Source organism: Euprymna scolopes, chromosome 13 (genome assembly GCF_053919585.1).
Source record: "Euprymna scolopes isolate OS-2025 chromosome 13, ASM5391958v1, whole genome shotgun sequence".
Taxonomy (NCBI): domain Eukaryota; kingdom Metazoa; phylum Mollusca; class Cephalopoda; order Sepiida; family Sepiolidae; genus Euprymna; species Euprymna scolopes.
In genome coordinates this window covers 68,563,110-68,583,552 of record NC_136494.1, presented here as the reverse complement: position 1 = coordinate 68,583,552, position 20,443 = coordinate 68,563,110, and positions in this window count along the sequence as shown.

The following is a 20,443-nucleotide window of genomic DNA, read 5'->3' as shown; positions in this document are numbered from 1 at the left end:
CCAAACAAAAGTGAGGGTTATCGTGAATTGATAAAATAACCCAGAGGAAACATTTCATCTTTAATATTGAAATTGAGCGCAACATTTAAGAGCGCTTTCCGTTTAAAGAAGATCTGTAGAGCAAAATTGGTTTGCTTCCTATCGTTTATAAATGTTAATTTTTTATAAGTTAGCGTGAAAAGTGATGAACCAAATACGCTCTGATATTTTTAGTAAACAGACCGGGACTATCTTCACAAATTGCAAATCACATGACAGCCTGCGGATATACATGTAAACTGCTTGAAGTGATCTCCTGTAAGATGCAAAGCGCAAGAGTCTTTAGCTAGAGTTCATTAATAACTTTAGACTTTTCACCATGCAATAAACCCTCGCACGTTACATTACACTTCATAAAACTTCACCTAATTTCAATTCCACGTGTAAATCATTGTCGCCATTAATAGTAGTTCCCATGATTTGTTCGTCCTTTACTAGTTGATGGCGAATACAGAATATTCCATTTCTGACACTAATTGTTTAGTATTCGTGACAACTCTGACACATAATTAAAAAAGTTATGCCGCGCATTAAATTGAATACTGGCAGGGAGACAAAGATCAACGATCAAAGATCAAAATTAACGTTTACAGGGAATATGAACTGGAATAGATACATTGAGAGCATTGCCAACGCTGCTGCAAGGAAGGTTGGCTCCCTCTACCGTGCTAGAAAACTACTTACGCCTGACAGTATCCTATACCTCTATAAGGCAACCATTCGCCCATGTATGGAGTACTGTTGTCACATCTGGGCTGGTGCATCTGCTGCACACACATAGAAACACACAGAGTTTCTTTTATATAATAGTAAAGACAGAGATAGAGAGATAAAGAAATGGGTAAAACAAGTATTCCTTTATTTTGAATGATTTTCTAATGGTCACCAGAATTATATTTATGATAGTTTATTTGTGTTTTGCCCCCAAACAAACGGAGGGTGTACTTGTAAATTCAACCATGTCCGTTCACTGTTCGTCCGTTCGCGCTTTTCTCAATAACTACGCCTTTGTTTTTTTTTTTTCGAAATTTTTCACAAACATTCGGCATGATATGAGTAAAAAAATAACTGAACGGATTTTTCGGGAAAACTATGGTTGCCCCCCCCAGGGATGTCTTTCCGATTAAAATGACTAAAAATGACATTTTTGTGCTTATTAAAATATTGATGCCTTGGATTTTTATAAATCTTTCTGAAAAGTTGTAACTAACTGATTTCTATATAATTTTGTTTGTTTATACTATGGAGTGTGTCACATGGGCTCTTTTAGGGCCAATAAAAACACTCCGTTTTTGGGACTATTTTACCATATTTTTCCAAAATTTTCTGTGTATGTCTATTTAACAGTCTTGCAGGGTGCTGAACTCAAATTTTAATATGTTAAGGCTTTGGGAACTTTTGAGACTAAATAAATGGGGGGGGGCAAATGAGTGACTTAGTCATTTCTTTTTTTTTTTGCATGGTGCAGGATTCAAATTTACATATGTTAAGGCCTGAAACTGCACTGTTTGTCCATTTTCACCAGAATGACGTCCTCTTGGGGACTCTGGGGGGGGGGGGCAAATGCTAAACTTAGTTATTTTGTTTTTATGTCTCGTTTACCGTGCACTCATGGGACACCACGCATGCTTCACTTGTTTCTTAATAATTAATCTTAAAATGTGTAAAAATCTTATTAAATAACATTCGTTTTGTTTATTTAAAGACTATTTACCTGACAATGAAAATTATCTATATAACTACAAAGTAACCTTTTTATTTCGCTCTGACATTGATATTAAGGGTTACATTTTCCATTAGTATTTATTTGCTTCCCCACGAAAGCAAAATGTGACACAATATAGTAGAAAGACAGTTCTCCCATAAATGATTCGGAAAGTACACAAAAAATAAAACGTTTCCTTAGTATAGAATGATTCTCCCTACAGTGACTAAAGACATTATAAACTTCAGTGAAGCATCAGAACAGCTACTACAGTGTGCTCTTGGCCCGAAAGCCATAATATACTTCTTTCTTTTAAAATTATTAAAACGAACTTCTTAACATATTCAGCTATTGATATGCAAACTACTAAATGAAGGTTAACTAATTTGCATATATTTATTTTTAAACGAGTGTTTATTAATTACTTAGTTTTTTTTATGGGTTTCTTCATAAATGATTGATTTTATTTCACTAATAGGCTGAATTCAATTCATGAATACTTTCTACGTTCCGCATAACTGCGTAGAATTTATAAGGAAAACGTTAAAGAATATTGAAATATTTATATATTAATACGAGATTAACCTCTGCATTCCATGTTTTAAAAGGAAGTGTCCTCTATAGTATCAGATCTGACCGAATGGTTAATTGTAGGCATAGACCAATTCATACCATCTCAAAAATTCCAACAAAAACCTAACAGCCAGCCATGGTTCTCCCCAGTGTGTTCTGCTGCTACCGCGCACAGAAATCACTTTTTCCATAGCTACCAACGTAATAGATGCACTGAGACTAAAGCTGCTTTCAGGTCTGCCAGCAACCACTGTAAAAGAGTAATAAAAATGCAAGAGATCCCACCAGTTTTGGCAAATAACAAATAGGATCCTGAACAGAAGTGTGCGTTCTATGCCAACCATTATCAATTGACCAGAGGTCATCTCGTCAGCGTCAGACAAGGCCAAACTATTTGCAAAGAACTTTGCAGCTAATTCTACCCTATGCGCCGAAGGCCATCAACTCCCCATATTTCCTCCTATAACACAGAACAAGCTAGGTAACATACAAATATCCGTGCATGAGGTCACCAAGCTAATAAAAAACCTAGATTCCAGTAAAGCAACTGGCCCTGATGGCATCCCAATTATAGTGTTAAAAAAGCTTCAACCAGAACTTGCTCCCATACTTACAAAACTATTTAAGTGCTGCCTTAAGGAGAAGTGCTTTCCAACCCCTGGGAGACCTCATCAGTTTGCCCTGTATTTAAGAATTCAGGTGATAAGTCATCTCCCTCTTAGTACAGACCAATACGTCTCCTGTGTGTTATGAGTAAGTTGCTTGAATCCATATTAAATAGAGAAATAGTCAACAACCTCAGCAGGAATAACCTTCTTAGTGACACACAATATGGTTTCCGCTCTGCAAGATCTACCGCAGATGTGCTGACGGTTATATCCCACAGGATTAGTGAATCTCTTGACAAAGGCTTCCTTTCTAGGGCAACTGCTCTTGACATATCAAAGGCATTCGACAAGGTATGGCATAAGGGTCTACTTCACAAGATTTCCAGCTACGGTATAACTGGAAATGTTTTCTCAATCATTAAATCATTTCTCTCCGATAGGCTCATAAGAGTAGTGGTAGATGGACAAAAATCGGAGGCCTGCAATATAAATGCTGGAGTCCCTCAGGGGTCAATCCTGGGCCCAACTCTCTTCCTGATCTACATCAATGACCTCCCTAAACACATACTTAAATCATTCGTTGACATCTATGCTGATGACACGACCATCTACGGCAACACATCAAAGGCTGTAAATGACAAAGTTCTCTCTGATTCTCTCTCCTCTGATCTCGAGCGCGTGGTTCAGTGGGGGAAGACGTGGCTGGTTACCTTTAATGCATCCAAAACCAAACTCCTATCCTTACATCATCAACGCTCTGATCCCCAGCTGGCATCAATTGTGATGGATGGCTCTCGTCTGAGTGAGGCCCCGAGTTTTAACAAGCTTCTGGGTTTGACCTTTACTCCTGATCGTAAATGGAACACGTACATCAAGTCTGTTGCCAAGGTCGCTGGAAAGATGGTGGGATCCTTCTACCGCTCCAGAAGATATCTCACTACTGATGCAATTCTCTATCTATATAAAAGCCAAGTACGTCCAAGGATGGAATACTGTTGCCATATCTGGGCAGGAGCTGCTGAAAACAGCCTATCATGCCTTGACAGAGTACAAAGACTTCGTGGCTTAGTGGGGGATACCCTTTTCTCTACCCTGCAACCTCTCTCCTACAGAAAAGACGTTGCGAGCCTATCCTTATTTTATCGTTATTTCCATGGCAGGTGCTCGTCTGAACTCCAATCCCTGCACCCCCCTCGCCAATCTTTCATGAAAAACACCCGTCTAGCTGAATCCACTGTGAAAAATTTCCCCCACTCTATATATGTGCCTAAATCAAAACGCGGATTCAATTAACAAAGCTTCTTTCTTAGAACTGCACGCCTGTGAAACTCTGTTCCGTCTGCCTGCTTCCCTCCGGACTACAACTTGGATGTCTTCAAGTCCAATGTTTACAAATTCCTAATGAACCGCCCCCCCTAATTAAACACTTAATCAAATCTCCACACTAACGTAATGTACTTGCAATAACCCTTATCCCTGAGTGGCTTCCGGGCCTCGATAAGTGGTGATCAATGTGTAAAAAAAAAAGAGCGTGTGTGTTATTTTCTGTGTAAAACTTACATTCAGGTCGTTTAATTGTTATGTACTTCCATTTCTTGTAATAAATACTTTTACTAAGAATCCTTCATAAGTTTTGTTTTCAGTACTAGTAATAGCTGATGGCACTCAATTAATATAATTTTTTTATAAATAATTTTACTCAGAATTCGGCATAATTTTTGTTTCAGTTTCAATTATAGCTGATGGCACTTAAGTAATCTATTTTTTATAAATAATTTTACCAAGCATTCCTCATAAATTCGGCTTTGATTTAAGCTGATGAACCCAAGTCATATAAATATATTTTTTATTTTTCAGATCGCAACTTTATAATATATAAAAATCAATAAGGTATTTACTCTATAATAATACATACGAAATCTGCAAGAATTAAAATATCCCATTTAAGCGTATTTTACGACCTGCCTAGGCCAGGCACCCCTGCTAGCTTGGATAAATACTTTTGCAGTTTTAACAAAATAGCTTCAACAATATCAGAGCGTCTCCATTTACGCCGAATATTTACAGAATGCCAAAGTCAATATATTACACATGAATCAGTCCCCTGTGAAAATTCCACAGGTCCCGCTAGTTTATATATATATATATATATATATATGTGTGTGTGTGTGTGTGTGTGTGTTTAGTCAAATTTTTATATTTGGCGTCCGAAAGGTCGCCCTTGAAAACGATACAGATCTCGTAAAAATCTGACACCTCTGTCAAAACTTTTAGGTAGACATACATACATACATACATACATACATACATACATACACACATTAATACATAAATTTATCAGACAAGTAAGAATTATATTATAAATGAATGGTCAAATGTATTATTATAAATATTTATTATAAATAGCTGAATAAGCTGCTAGGAAAGCTAAAACTTGTGCTGATATCAAATATGACAATCATCGGAAAAATATTCTTAGTCAGATGAAGTATTTTATAAAAGAATTAAATAAATTTACATTATATAACTTTGACGCACATTGACTTATCTTCTACAGGAATAATTGTCTGTTTAGAATAAAATAATGATTTTATATGATGAAACATATCGATGATGACAAAACACACCGGCTTCACTTTTCACCATTTTTAGTAAATAACAGGCAATCAACAATTCCCCGCTATTCAACAAGCATTGTTTGTACGGCAGCCGAGAAGGCTAATATGCTTGCCAGTCGGTTTGCTTCAAACTCTACATTGGGCCCAACTAACCACTCCCTCCCTGATTTTCGCTTGCGGACTGATACCACACAAGATGATCTGAAAATTACCCTTTTCTCAGATGAATGATACCATAAGAATCCTAGACACCTCAAAAAATGTGGAGCCGACCTCATTCAGGCTTTACTATTAAAAAAAATGTTCCACAGAGGTTGCTGCAGTCTTCTCCAAACTTTACCACAAATGCCTTAACGAATCTTGCTTTCCTGACTTCTGGAAAGCTGCTTCTGTGGTATCAGTTTACAAGAATTCTGACGAGAGAACTGACCCATTGCATTATCGCCCCATTAGCCCCCTCCCTCTTTTCTCCAAAATATTTCAGTCCATAATTACTGAAGCTCTAGTCCATGACCTTACAGCTGGCATCACTGAACGAATACTTAACATAATTAAATCCTTCTTTGATAAGAGAAGAATCCAGATTGTCTTCGACGGTCGTACATCTAAACAATATGATATAATATGGGTGTACTTCAGGGGTATATCCTTGTACATTTATTATTCCTAATATTCATAAATGACCTCCCTGATGAAATTGTCTCTGGGATGGGTATATTTGCTGATGACACCACGCTTTATGACAGACACGAGGGGAAAACGAATGAACACATATCTTAGGCAGAAACACTAGAGGAAGGCTTCCAATCTGTAGTGGAATGAGGACAGAAATGGATGGTCACATGCAATAATGCCAAGACTAAGCTTTTGTATTTTAATAATTACAAGAACCTTCTCAACAACCAATAAATATGACTAATGGTATATTACCTGAACAGACTTCTTTCAAACTCCTTTTCTTTATCTTCACAGGGAACATGAGTTGGAACAGATACATCAAGAGCATTGCCAAGGCTGCTGCGCAGAATGTGGGCTCTTTCTATCTATTCTAGAAATTTACTTACGCCTGAAAGTATCCTGTACCTCTACGAGGCCACCATTCGCCCATGTATGGAGTATTGTTGTCACAATTGTTCTGGTGTATCTGCTACTTACCTCTCGCTCCTGGACAGTGTTAAAAAAGAGTCGCTAACTTGATGCACCCTGAACTGTCATCTACCTCTCTCCCATCGACGAAATGTTGCATCCATCTGTCTGTTTTACAAGTATTTTAATGGTGGATGCTCCAATGAACTACTAGTCATTGTACCTCCTCGACGTAAATACCCCCGGCAAACCCGACAAGCAGCAAAATCCCACCCCTACACAGTAGAGATCGCTAGATGTAAGAAAGTCTTTTGTTCTAATAGTTTCTTACTCAGATCTGCTAGACTTTGGAGTTCCCTTCAGGTTTCCTGCTTTCCCAACTGTACTGACATGCCTTCAAGTGTAATGTGAACAGACATCTTGCTGCTCAACTTCCTACATAGTATCCCTGTAACTCATGTTTCTGATAGTATCCCCCTACATCAAAGTGACACTGTGCCTCGTTTGGGGTGAAAACGTAATAAAAATAACATGTACTTACAAATCTTTAAAACATCTAGCGTTAATATTGCTGACATTTTTAAGCAAAAAAAAAAAAATGGTTGTAAATGTAAATTTAAGCATATACGTGTATTTTAGTTTGCTTATATGCAATCTTTTAAGACTAATAGTTTCTAACCGATTTGAGGAAGTGTGTTATGATTTTCTTGTCACCTTTGTTTATTAACTATTTTCTATTTCGAAAGAAAACACAAAGAAGAGCAGAATAACTAATTAAGTTTTAAATCTGTTCATTTGTAAAAGTTTATTATGTCCGAAAATTATCACCTATATGACATAATCAATATGGTTATACCTAAGTAAAGGATATGGTTATGGTAAATTTAGAAAAAAAATCACTCAACAATAATTTCGCACAACATTAGAGAGAGCGTTTGGAGTTAGGGGAGCTAGCAGGAGCGAGATTAAGATTGTTAGTTTTTATTATTAGTTCATAAATCGTTTAAATTAGCGAGTAAGTAACGGAATGATAGACCAAATACTTACATAGTTTTTGTGAACACGACGAGACTATTCCAGAAATTCCAAAGCTTATAATACCCTTCAGATATATACGTGAATTGTTTTAAGTAATGTTTTAGGAGATGCAAAACGCGGGGAACTTTGTCCAGAGTTTATCGACGAAACAACTCGGGAAATTGGCCGGCTTCATTTAATATTTACACTAGTCATTATAACTTAGCTTTTATTAAAGAAGACAGAATATTGATAAATTTTATAATATTGAGGTAGGATCCGAGTGTAGTATCTTTTCTGATGATACACGTAAGTTAATTTGTCCTTGGTTAATGTAAGGGTAACTCTTCTATGCTAGCGCAATTTTTATTTTTGCCTAATGCCAGGGTGCCCCTTTCTTTTGGGAGGGGGGGCTGCTTTTCCCCTACATTTAAAACGACGATGTGTCACATATATCTTTCGTGGGGAAGCAATTTAATTTTTAAGTACGATGTACATTTCAGCATATACATGTCTACTTGCGTTTAATTTCTCTAAACCACAGATTTTCTAAACGTACTGTTTATTAACGTATTTGGGGGTTTGTTTTATAATTTTTGTCACGTTTGTTTCTTAAGTTTTGGCATACTCATTTCTAAAGAAAAGAAAACGAAAATATGGAAATTAAGCGCAACATGTGAACGCGTTTTGAGTTGAAAAGATTAATAGGAGCGGAAGTTGGGTTTTTCGTTTTTCTTATGAAATAAATCTTAAATCAGTGGCGTGTAAAGAGGTACTGAACCTAATGCCCTCTGATATTCTGAATGAACAGCGCGGAAGCATCCTCTGCGAATTAAAAAACATATATTAACAAGCTGATATTCTTACATCATTTTAATTGATCTCATGCGAAAAGTAGAGCGTGTTGACCTTTCGCCAGTTTATTAAAAGCCGTAGGCTTGACATAATGCCGAAAATCCCCAAACGTTTTATTACGACTAAAGCGCACACGTTTAAATTATCTTCCGTGCGTAAATACATACAACCATTACAGTTTTTTGCCCACAGTTTGTCCATGTTTTTATTATGATGGCACATAAAATACCCTAGCTCTGAACCCTTCTGTTTGATACTGGTCGCTTTTTTAAGACATCATTAAAAGACATTTAATTGAATAAAGTAAAAAAGCCAAACAAGTATTCTTTATTGTGCTTACGTTCACAAATGACCACTAAACTATAGAATTCTATTTATAATAACTGATTCTCTTTTTGAAGAATTAATCTCGAACTCTCGAACTGAGGAAAATCTCATTTATTTTTCCGTAAAGTATCAGACTATTAAAAAGGTTTTGGTTGGTGATCGAACGATTATCAGGAGAAGAATTGTCAACAAGGAGACGAGCAAAATGATCAGTTTTATGCTTATACTATGAAATAGCATGACGAATATTTAAAACAAGGGGAAATAACAGACTTATTACTATTGACAACACTACAGAACATTTATTAAACTTTACGAGAGCCAAATTTTGAATCTTTTGTGATTATCTAGATATAGAGTTAGAGATTGCTCTCTTTTGTATGATTACATGAAAGCCCAAGAACCAACTAGACGATACGTATTAATTAAGTATTCGTTACGATGTACAATCGCAGAAGCACAAATAGATATAAACCAGGGAGGAAACTGAGGTTTGGTTTTAAACTTACGATGATGAATTGAAATGTCAATTTCAACAAAATGTTAGTCAGTAATATCCCTAGCAGCATCAGTTGCAGATATAGACAAAGACAGAATCCAATGGAACGCCACACAGACAACTGCAAAGTCCACAAAAATCAACCTTCTTATAGTTTGACGTCTTCCGATCGAAGAGATGATCAAGAGAAGATATTATAGAAAAAAAAACCTACCTCAGAATCAACAACAGCATGATCTGAAGGACCCAATGATAGAGTAGAGGAAATAGGGCCAAGAACAGAAATGAAAACAGACCAAGTAAGATTTTTTTTTACACAGTGATCACCACTTATCAAGGCCCGAAAACCACTCAGGGATACGGGTTATTGCAAGTATATTACGTTAGTGTGGAGATTTGATAAAGTGTTTACTTAAGGGGGCGGTTCATTAGGAATTTGTTAACGTTGGACGTGAATACATCCAAGTTGTAGTCAGGTGGGAAGCAGCAGACGGAACAGAGATCCACAGGCGTGCAGTTCTAAGAAAGAAGCTTTGTTCATGGAATCCGCGTTTTGATTTAGGCACAGATAAAGAGTGGGGGAAATTTTTCACAGTGGGTTCAGCGAGACAGGTGTTTTTCGTGAAAGATTGGCGAGGAGGGACCAGAGATTGGAGTTCAGACGAGCACCTGCCATGAAAATAACGATAAAACAAGGATAGGCTCGCAACATCTCTTCTGTGGGAGAGAGGTTGCAGGGTAGGGAAAAGGGTATCCCCCACTAAGCCACGAAGTCTATTTTGTACTCTGTCAAGGCAGGATAGGCTGTTTTCAGCAGCTCCTGCCCAGATATGGCAACAGTATTCCATCCTTGGACGTACTTGGCTTTTATATAGATAGAGAATTGCATCAGTAGTGAGATATCTTCTGGAGCGGTAGAAGGATCCCACCATCTTTCCAGCGACCTTGGCAATAGACTTAATGTAAGTGTTCCTTTTCAGATTAGGAGTAAAGGTCAAACCCAGAAGCTTGTCAAAACACGGTGTCTCACCCAGACGAGAGCCATCCATCCCAATTGATGCCAGATGGGGATCAGAGCGTTGATGATGTAAGTATAGGAGTTTGGTTTTGGATGCATTGAAGGTATCCAACAACGTCTTCCCCCACTGAACCACGCGCTCGAGATCAGAGGAGAGAGAATCAGAGGGAACTTTGTCATTTACAGCCTTTGATGTGTTGCCGTAGATGGTCGTGTCATCAGCATAGATGTCAACGAATGATTTAAGTATGTGTTTAGGGAGGTCATTGATGCAGATCAGGAAGAGAGTTGGGCCCAGAATTGACCCCTGAGGGACTCCAGCATTTATATTGCAGGCCTCCAATTTTTGTCCATCTACCCCTACTCTTATGAGCCTATCGGAGAGAAATGATTTAATGATTGAGAAAACATTTCCAGTTATACCGTAGCTGGAAATCTTATGAAGTAGACCCTTATGCCATACCTTGTCGAAGGCCTTTGATATGTCAAGAGCAATTGCCCTAGAAAGGAAGCCTTTGTCAAGAGATTCACTAACCGTCAGCACATCTGCGGTAGATCTTGCAGAGCGGAAACCAAATTGTGTGTCACTAAGAAGGTTATTCCTACTGAGGTTGTTGACTATTTCTCTATTCAATATGAATTCCAGCAACTTACTCATAACACACAGGAGACTTATTGGTCTGTACTAAGAGGGAGATGTCTTATCACCTGAATTCTTAAATACATGGAAAACTGATGAGGTCTTCCAGGGAGTCGGAAAGCACTTTTCCTTAAGGCAGCGCTTAAATAGTTTTGTAAGTATGGGAGCGACTTCTGTTTGAAGCTTTTTTAACACTATAATTGGGATGCCATCAGGGCCAGTTGCTTTATTGGAATCTAGGTTCTTGATTAGCTTGGCGACCTCATGCACGGATATTTGTATGTTACCTAGATTGTTCTGTGTTATAGGAGGAAATATGGGGAGTTGATGGCCTTCGTCGCATAGGGTAGAATTAGCTGCAAAGTTCTTTGCAAATAGTTTGGCCTTGTCTGACGCTGACGAGATGACCTTTGGTCAATTGATAATGGTTGGCATAGAACGCACACTTCTGTTCAGGATCCTATTTGTTATTTGCCAAAACTGGTGGGAACCAAGCTGCTGATCAGCTACCTTGGATTTAACAGACTGGGCATATAGCTCTCTTGCATTTTTTAATACTTTTTTATAGTGGTTGCTGGCAGTCCTGAAAGCAGCTTTAGTCTCAGTGCATCTATTACGTTGGTAGCTATGGAAAAAGTGATTTCTGTGCGCGATAGCAGCAGCACATTCTGAGGAGAACCATGGCTGGCTGTTAGCTTTATGTTGGAATTTTTTAGATACTATGAATTGGTCTATTCCTACAATTAACCATTCGGTCAGATCTGATACTATAGAGGCCACTTCATTTTTAAACATGGAGTGATTAAGATCATTATCAGGAGAGTCGTTGATGAAGATCATTATCAGGTGAGCGTGTGGGGAAGATGACAAATTAGACCAAGTCATTAGAAAGAGAAAAGTGTAAGCAAATTTCAGCAGCAATATCTGTTCGATTAGAGTGAGTAGAAAATAATAACAGTGAACATTTATGCTACTAAAAAGAAAGATAGAAATTGACGGAGGAAACTGCAATACATTATCAAATCTAATAAAAGAAACTAAGGTCCGGAGAAACTTACTTTAGTAAATATTCGTACACATCTATTTTTACTCTATAGAATTCCAGTCATCTTTTATCTAATATTGTCTTCAATACGATAAATTTCATCGAGATCTTTTTTATATATACTTTTCTCTTTTTTTATTTTAAATTATTTTTTCAAACAGTGTAACCGCAATAAAAGCAACCTTCATGATTAGAAAATAAAGATATAGTCCCTGGAATCTGCTTTCCTCTTGTCTCTCACACTATGTACGAAAAGATGATTTTAGGAATATACATATACACACATGCACACAGATATATATATATGTATATACATATATTTATATATATATATATATAATTTTTATTCATTCTTAAATAGGAAAAATTATTCGATTATTACTTACTAATCTATATTCTCATCATTTACTATTCACTATTTATAAACTGCATAATGTAACACTTTTTATACTTAGCACTAAGTAAAAGAATTATTTATGGAAAATTTCAACTTTATTACATAGGAGATACTATTTCTTAAATTCTATAAACTAAAAAACGCCCGTACGTTAGCCATTGGAAAATTTATCTATTATTGAATTCTTTGGCCTTCTCCTAAAAAAAATCCGTAATCGGAATAATGTCAGTATTTTCTTCCGTTTGATTATAATGTAATGTAAACATCCTAAGATATTCTTCATGCTCTACCTCTTTGTTTATCTAATATCTGTACTTGCCTTGACATGGCTCGTATACAAACTTTTATATGTGAATTGCATTTACTCCCTTTAGGCAATAAACTTCATAATTTCATGGATAAACGTTGACTATCCTCATTTAAGGCTTGCTCATATGTTATTTGGCGGCCAATGTCTATGCTGATACAAGTACCTTATGATATAATCCAAACGAAAGGAATATATATATATATATATGAATATATATATGTATATATATATATATATATATATATATATATATAAGAACAAGTAGTTAAAAAATGTTAGAAATACTTTGAAAAAGAGTTAAAAACATATTTAATTTTAAAAAGGAAGCATAAAGTAAGTGGACAGTTTCCAAGAAATACTTTCCTTCTCATCAGAGGGTAGGATTTAGCAAAATGCGGCATCAGATTTTGCTTGCAAAAGTATTTGATGAAGCTACAAGTAAGTCAAAGATCTTACTTGATAACAAAAAGTGAAGCGGAGGGAATATGGTGAAGAAAAAGGTGATTTCACGTGAATGGATAGTCTAGTGAAGGGTAAAATATCCAATAACGGTAAAATAAAAAAAAAGTTTGTTAAGTTTCTATTTCCACAAGTAAAATCCAAGGGAATCGCGTAATTGGAATATGCTCCAAAGTATCCAAAAGACAGAAATTAGCTCTATTTCCTATTTGGTTTTATCGAGCTTTTACATCTGGTTGAGATTACTTTATGAATATTAACTTTTCAATGTTTTGCAATCTTGGATTATTTTGGTAAACTTAACTGTAATTCTTATTTCATTATATATATATATATATACATATATATATATATGTATATATGTATATATATATATATATATATATATATATATATATATATATATATATATATATATATATATATATCGTTGTTACGTAGCTGAGCTGTCTCGCTTCTGTTCGAGTAATAAATCTGGTACAGAACGAGTGTGGTAGTCAAAGCAGATGTTCAGAGCGCGAGGCTTGCGTATCTTTCAATAACCCTCCCAAGTGGCTCCAGCAGCCGATATTTATGGCCAATTTATTAATTAGCCAATAACAATCTTGCAAGGAGGAAATACACGGATGTGCTCATATTTATTATATCACTTTATTTCAATAAAATATTTATCTTTTAAAAATTATCGTAGACAAATCGTCTGTTAAATTCTTGGAACCTATCCTAATGTTTGTCTCATAAAGTATATTTCCTTATCCCGTAATATATATATATACTCCCATAAAGTATATTTCCTTATCCCGTAATATATATATATATATATATATATATATATATATATATATATATATATGTATACATATTGTCATATTATTTAATTTTTAATGACAGAAACCGTGTTTTAGGTAATGGCAATTTTGTGTGTAGAAGAACACCATGAGTACGAGTCTATGCAGTAAAAAAAATAATCACAATATTTAAAGAATGTCAATAATTTTCAATTTTATTTACCAACATAATGTGTCGTGCAAGATGGTAAGTTTCTAATTTTTCGAGAATATATCTCTTCGCCAAGGGAGAAAATACAACTTGTACAGCTACTTCATTTTGTTTGTGTTGGTGGCTGGAAGTCAGACTTAGACGTCAATCACTCAGCCGTGTTTGCTCGCACATTTATTCTCTCTCTCTCTCTCTCTCTCGCTCTGTGTGTGTGTGTGTAAATACATTTCCATGTGCTCGAACATTTTCATCCTAAATGCCACACAAAAAATGCACAATGTAAAAATATGCATAAATAGAACAAGGCGTATTAGTTAAATGAAACCAATTATTCAATAAGAAACAATTATTTAACTTCATTTAGTCGATCGCATATCCATGACTGAATAAGAGTAAGAAGTTCGTTTTAATAAGGTGCCTGAATTTTTTAGATTAGAAGCAATAATTGTAATTGTTCTGATAACTGTTCTGATCTTGGTTGTTAATCTCACAATGTTTCGGCCGATGTAACTTCCTAATCTTTACAGATGTATGTTCACAATAGAAATTATTGATGCAGGGTGAAAAAGAAAAAGAATGTTGTCGTTATTTTTTTCTACCCAATAATTTAAAAATAGAAAATATAATAATATAAATATATTAATATCAATGTAAGTGCGACAAATACACATTTATATAGATTTTGATTTATTATTGATTATCTCTCTCTTTCTCTGTCTCTTTTTTCTCTCTCTGTGTTTGTGTGCATGATTTTGATAAAATTATCTGCTTATTGATTACTGGTATTCTGCTTTTACAATAGTTTTCCTGGTGTAAAAGTACAGTGCTTCTTTTCTTACACCTTGACGTAAAGGAAGAGTAACGAGAAAAAATCAATATTCACGGATTACTCCAAAACTTTCCATAAATATGCATGCACTGAATTCCTTGAAAAAGTACAAATTTACATTACTATTTACACGTTATTTATCTTGCACATATGTAAAAAATACTTGGAAAATCGATGACATGATTTGGGCGTAATATTCTAAATGTTAAGGAAGAGAGCAATTTTATTATTATTATTATTATTATTATTATTATTATTATTATTATTATTATTATTTGTTGTTGTTATTGTTGTTGTTGTTGTTGTATATACCCGGCGTTGCCAGTTTGAAACTGTTGTGATCTTGGTTAGGGGTCACAATATTAAGGTGAAATACTCCTGGTGTTCACTACGAACGGTTAAATTACGTGTGTACTCTTTACGGGAGAGCAGAAATGCCTGGCTTACATAGTGTCAGACGGGATCTATATTATCATGAATATAAGGGTGTCAACTACCCCAGAACACCCCCCTCCGAAGATTAATTTCCTCAAAATATAATTTTTCTTTCTTGAGTTGTCCTCCAAGGGGTCCGTCAGTTTCCCTTTTCTGCCAGAACGACGTATTTCGGTACTAGTTTGAGGGGCTCCAAGTCAAATGCATCATACAGTTGGTTCAACGTCTCTTCTCATATCTGGTGTAAATGTTTCTTATGCGTGGAATGAGGTCCTTCCACCACTTCTTTCACGGAAGGAGCTCCATATCAAAGTCGTAATTTAATAGGATTGTTCCCCATATTTGGAGCCTATTTGTCATATGTGAAGGCAACCCTTTCGTTGAGCCAAAGATAGAGAACAGCGGCTTGTGGTCCATTTGAAGTCTGAAATGTTGTCCATGGAGAAATCTCTGAAATCTTGTTACCGCGAAAATGATGCTTAAAGATTCTTTCTCTATCTGAGAATAATTCCTTTCAGAAGGTAGTAGGGTTCTCGACGCGTATGCTATCGGTTTTATCAAAGCATCGGGCATTTTATGCAGGATACACGCGCCAATTCCATTTACACTCGTGTCACTTGCGACCATAATATATAAATCTGGGTTGTAATGGGTCAGGAATAGCTCCGATGTGAGCACCTCTTTTAACTTTTCGGACGTCATATTGCATTGCATGGTTCCGTTCAAAACCTTGTCTCGCCTCAGTAGTGCATTTAAACGTGCGCGCAATGTGTGCACAATGAAGGCGTGATAGTAATTAGCTAAGCCTAAAAAACTTTGCAGTGTGGTTATGTCATATGGCTCGGGCATATTTTTTTTTTATTGCTATGAACCTTACCGGATCGGTCCGTCTACCATTCCTATCTGTTATCTGTCCGAGGTATTTTATTTTGTCGAGGAAAAATCCACATTTGGTGTCTTTAAGTGTGAAACTGTACTGGTTTATCTTTTCGAATACCCGTAAGACGTAAATTCTATGTTGCTTTATAGATTCACTTTTTATTAGAATATCGTCCAGCCGATGGAAAAATCAAGGCTGTTCAACATAGTGTCGATTATCTTTTTAAAGATAGTTGGTGCGACTTTGATCCCTAAAGCTAACTTAGTGAACTTAAATAGTCTCTTGTGAGTGGTAGGAACAAAAGTTTTAGATTTCTCCTTCAATAGAAATCTGGAGATACGCTTCGCTCAGATTTATTTTTGAGAATATTTTCCCTCCATTCAGTTTCGTAAAAACTTATTATGATCTTTAAGTGCGGCATTCAACCCGGCCGAGAGGTTTGCGCAGACTCTGATATCGTTTAATTATTTCTTTACATGCACAGTGGGGTCAGCCCACTTGCTATAGTCGACTGGGGTCAACATTCCTGCTTTAGTTCTAGTTCTACGTCAATGTATCTTATAGAGGCAAACGGTTCGCTGCATTTCTTTTTGGAGATTGGGATGAAATTTTCTTGTAACTTGAACTTCGCCTTCATATTTGTACAGCAGCCTTGTTTGTCCGAAAAAAATGGGGAACGACTCATTAATGTCTTTATTTAGTTTTTTCAGCTTCAGCTGTAAGTTTGTCCACCATTTGACAAAAATCGCTAATGGGAGAGTCCCAGAACTCAAATTTTTGGACAAGTCTGTCCAAAAAAGGTTATTAGTATTTTTTAATACAAACACCTTGAGATGCAGGGGTTTTCTCTTCAACGTTACGTTAATGGCAACATAACTTCCAAATCTTATTATTTCTCCGGTTATTGAACGAGCCACTTTTTTGGTTCTCATCATCTCCAGTTTTCCGATTTGCATCAAGTATGGTGGTTTATGATGAAAAAATCCGAACCACTGTCAAGTTGAGGTCTAACATTTTTATCCTCAATTTTTACCGTCACGTACTTCCGTACATTTTCGTTCTCCGCTTGAGTACTTGTTGTTTTTACGTAGCTCATGCCGGGATCTTTTGCTCTGCAATGTGAGGCTTTGTGTCTGTTGCGTGTGCATCGATCACATTGATGGGACCGGTATGGACAATCCCTCTGCCAGTAGAGTTCTCCACATCATTTGCATGGGTTACGGGGTAACTCAGGTTTGTTTTGGGGATTTTTCCCGAGGGTCATGTTTGGCTTTCGCTTGACTGTCTGGAGAGCAAGAATTTTTGTTACTTTATACCTTTCTCATATGTGCTGCACATGCTTCTTCTATATTTTTTGAGTGTTGCTTCTCCGAGATTATTCTTTGGCATTCCTCAGCCAATTGTTGAAGGGTTATGTTTGGCTCTTTTTCCAATCTGTTTAGTGCCAGGAATCTGAGTTCCTGGTTGACACTAAGCCTTGAATAAAAATAAAGTTGTCGGCCATCAATGAGGATAGTCCGAAGTCGTCACAGTGTCTATTTACGTCTGAAGCAAATGTGGTGTAATATTGGTCTTCTTTGCGTGTCAGGTTGATTCATATCCATCTTTTATAGAATAAATTGATTTTTGGACAGTATATTTCCATCAAAGATTTCACTGTCTCGTCGAAGGAAAACTCGCTCATCTGTAGATGATGATGTAGTCCACGAACACATTATGTTCTACAGCTCCCAATTTTTGTAATAAAAGACGAACCTTAATCTACTCGCTCCATGACTTGCAATAGATTCTGAATACGTCATCAAATCTGCGAAAATAGGCTTCAAACGTCTAATCCAGTTCAGGATGATAGTGAAACGTTTCTAATGCTGACCCAATTCGCCGATGCCTTTCTTCGCTATTGTTTTAGTTAATAGTTCCATTTTTTCTTTGCCTATGACTGCATTTCCAGTATTTTTTTTTCTGAATTGCCTTCTTACCTCTTCTATTTCCCTTTTTTTCTTTTCTCTCTTCTTTTTTCTCTCTGTCTTCTCCTTTTCTTCTTTTTCTTTTCTTTCTTCTTCTCTTTGTTTCTATATTTCTAAAATCTGAGTCTGTTGTAACCGTATCATTTGAACTAGTTGCCTTGAAAGTTCTGCTTTTTTGAAAAAAAAAAAATAAATAAAGACTCAGCAGACAAATCTGTATTTTAGAAAACCCACGACTTTACGGAGACATATGCCGAATTAATATTCACGAATGGAAAAAAAATCACATGCATGTGGTTTTAAAAGAAAGAAATGTTCAATTTTCCATAGAAAAAAAAAAACACTTGAGAATTTATTTTAAGTGTTTCTCTCTCGAAAAAAATAAATAAATAAAAATACGAAGCATTTTGCGTCCAGAAGAATTTAGAAAAAACGAATTGAAAGGAAAAATTCAGTCGCGTATTTACGTTTTTTAACTGAATTCTCGTTATGGAATGAATGCGGTTTCGATCTTTCGTAGAGCCGAGAAACAATGACTGTGCCTGGGCGTCAGGAACACGCTTTGTCATACAAGCGTCGCTCGCAAAGTAAAGCCTCTTATTTTTGACTAAAATAGTTGACGATCTACAAAGACAGGAGTTATATCAGTAAATAAGCGACTCTTTGTGCTTCAGGATTTATTTATTTTTTACAGGGTCACTGCTATTCTCAATGTACATTTGTCAGAAATTCAACGACGCATCTGGGCATGCGTTTGTGTGCGTACATTTGTTTGTGTGTAAGGGTAGTGATCAAAAATAATAATATTGGATTCTGTCTTGAAACATTTTAACTTCAAACATGCTTTGCAATCTTATGTTTCCCTACTCAAACTAAATATGTGACACAACGAGTCAACTATTTTTTCGTGTTTCATATATATATATATATATATATATATATATATATATATATATATACATATATATATATATATATGATTTTCAGAATGTGAGAGATTGTATATAATAAATTCACAGTCAAACAAGGTCGCAGCCCACAAGACCCATCTTGTTGACTGTCATAGCTCTTGTGGGCTGCGACGTTATTTGACTGTGGAATATACTTTATATATATATATTGCTCAATATATACACACTACACATATGATTACACCACCGAATAGCTGTCCTCTAACGCTTAACTGTAACCAGCACATTTTTGTTGTCACTAATCGTCATAAAACACCTGTCTTTACGCATGCGATCTTCTAAAACACAACTGAACAAAGAGTAAGCGTCAAATAATAACATCGATGTTTTTAGTAGGTTTACACAATGTACGTGAAAAGCATTGCTAATTGCCATAAAGAGGAGAGCACATGCTAAGACACTATGTTTCCTGTCATGGACGTACGTCAGGATTAGAAATACGTCATTGAATTCATAGCAAATGTGTATTAAAAATGGTAGTGGCAAATGTTAAAGCGGACAGAAATAGAAAGAACTGGAAACCGAACAACGAAAAACATGCTAAGAATGATCGCAGTGCGGATAAAGCTTCGTCGAATCCCCGGAAGTCTGAATTCAACGACACAGAATCGTAAAGAATTAATATTTGAACCTTTTTCTAACGTTTCTATTTTGTTAAAAAGAAAACAAAAAAATTCACGCACAAAAGCAACAACAACAACAACAACAACAACACACACACATGCACAAAAAAAAGGAATTTAGCAATAACAAAGCAAGACTGCGTTTGAAAATGACAACTTCTAATCCTTAACCCGATTTGTTATTTTTCATGCTTTATCCAATGAGCAAAACTATTTTTTTTTGTACTTTAAATTTGTTGAATGTAGTAAAATAACTATTTCTTCTTAAACTTTGAATAATAATACGCCAAATTCATGACGATTGTACAAATTCATATAACGTGATATGATATGTGCCAATCTATATATTAATACCATAACGCGTGTGCTATTTTTTGTCACGCTTGTATCCGGGTTGTTTAATTGTTATGTACTTCCATTTCTTGTCATAAATTATTTTACCAAGAATTCTTCATAAGTTTTCGTTTCGGTTTCGATTTCGATTATGACTGAAGGAACTCAAGTTATATATATATATATATATATATATATATATATATATAT